Genomic DNA, 1,801 nt, shown 5'->3' with positions numbered 1-1,801 from the left:
CCCCTCAAACCTGGTAGACCACCCAAGGACTATTCAAAGGGACACCCCGGGTGTATGGTTGAGGGAAGGTTTGGACTATATAAAACTGTATATATTCTCCACCTGCAACATTGAACTCTGAGGAGTCCCCACTCACTCACTCCAAGGTTTGGAGAGAAATCTAACCGGACAGAAGCCTAATTGAAACACACAAGGCCTCCCTGCCAAACTCAGATTTCTGGCTGATTTTGCCAGGTAAACCCCGGGAGCAGTGGCCTACTGGAGTGAATAGGGTCTCGGACCTGGGGGACCACGAGTGACTGGGTGCAAGGTAGGGAAGGAGGTATTAACCTTCCCAGACTAACCCAGTTGCTGAGAGGGTCTCTTTGCCCTCACGGAGCTGGGCGGGCCCCAAAACTGCTTCCTAGAGTCGCATGCCTCACGGGCAGCAGGCTCCTGTCTGGGCAGGCCCAGTACTGCTCGCTAGGGCTGCAGGCGTGATGCAGGCATCCCGCATGCAGAGGCGGAGAAATCCTCCGGTCCAGGTAGACCCAAAACAGCTTGCGAGAGACACACACCCCGCGGGGGCGAGGGGAGGTGCTCCTCCCTCCAGGCTCCCAAGCTGGGCGGGCCTAGAACTTCTTGCTAGAGCCAGGCTTGCCCTACAGGTGGTGGTGGAGAGGTCTACCACTCTAGGAGGGCCCAGAACTATTTGCTAGAGCCACATACATCCCTCGGACAGAGGTGGAGGAGTCCCCCGCTCCGGGCTCTCACACTAGGAGGGCACAGATCGGCTTGCTAGCACTGCACGTGTGCAATGGGCGACAGTGAAGTAGTCCCCTGCTTCCCCCCAGCTACTCTGGCAGGGCTGAACTAGGACTGATCTGGTCGCTCGCGTACCCTGCGCTACCGCTGCCATTCCCCCACCTTCTGGCTGCTCCAGGGTGCTGAACTAGGACTGATCTAGCCACTACAGTTTCCCTGTTCCACCGGTTGCCCCAGAGGGGCTGAACTGGGACTAATCTGGCTGCTGCCAGTTTCCTGCCCCCCAGTTGACCTGGCAGGCTGAACGAGGTCTAATCCAGTCACGCACACTCCTGTGCAGCTGCTGCTGTTCCACTGCACCCCAGCTGCCCCAGCACCCGAGAACTGGGAGAAGACAACAGACACGCTCTGCCTGTCTCTCTGGGCAACAAGAAGAAGCCATCAACTGAACGGTTCTGATAAGGCCTCTAAACAAGATAAACTCAGCATGCAGCAGAACCAGCGGAAAAACTCTGGCAACTCAAATAACCAGAGTAGATCAACTACTCCAAGGGAAAATAGGGAAGACATAATTGAAGACTCCATCTGAAAGTAAATGGCTGGAATGTCAGAAATTGAGTTCAGAATGTGGATAGTAAATAAGATTAACAGACTGGAAGAAATGAAGGAATTAGGAGATCAAGAAATTATTCAAAAGATTTCTCAAGAAATTATTCAAAAGATATCTCAAGAAATTATTCAAAAATGACTAAAGAACTCAAATATTTCAGAGATAAAATGATCAAAGATTTTGAAATACTAAGACAAGAGGTTACAGCCCTCAAGGATCTGAAAGACACAGTGGAATCCCTCCGTAACAGAGTGCAACAGGCAGAAGAAAGGATCTCTGATTTTGAAGACAAAGCTTTTGAAGAAACCTAGGAGCGCAAAGATCAAAAGAAATGGAGAGCAAAAACAGATGTCACTCTCAGAGAACTCTTGGATAATTCGAAAAAAACTAATATTGACCTTATAGGAATCCCTGAAGGTGATGAAGTTGCTTCACAAAACACAGAGG

The 1,801-nt window shown here is 50.8% G+C and overlaps 1 pseudogene; it reads left to right on the top strand.

Annotated features, from left to right (window-relative positions):
• The first annotated feature begins 413 nt into the window (after positions 1-413).
• LOC111723404 overlaps positions 414-1,801 on the top strand; it is a 61,261-nt pseudogene continuing 59,873 nt past the window's right edge.

This window comes from Otolemur garnettii, unplaced genomic scaffold (assembly GCF_000181295.1).
Source record: "Otolemur garnettii isolate 467f Iridium unplaced genomic scaffold, OtoGar3 scaffold00011, whole genome shotgun sequence".
In the NCBI taxonomy this organism is placed as follows: domain Eukaryota; kingdom Metazoa; phylum Chordata; class Mammalia; order Primates; family Galagidae; genus Otolemur; species Otolemur garnettii.
The sequence above is the reverse complement of the archived record's forward strand: the minus strand, read 5'-3'. Positions and strand labels throughout refer to the sequence as shown.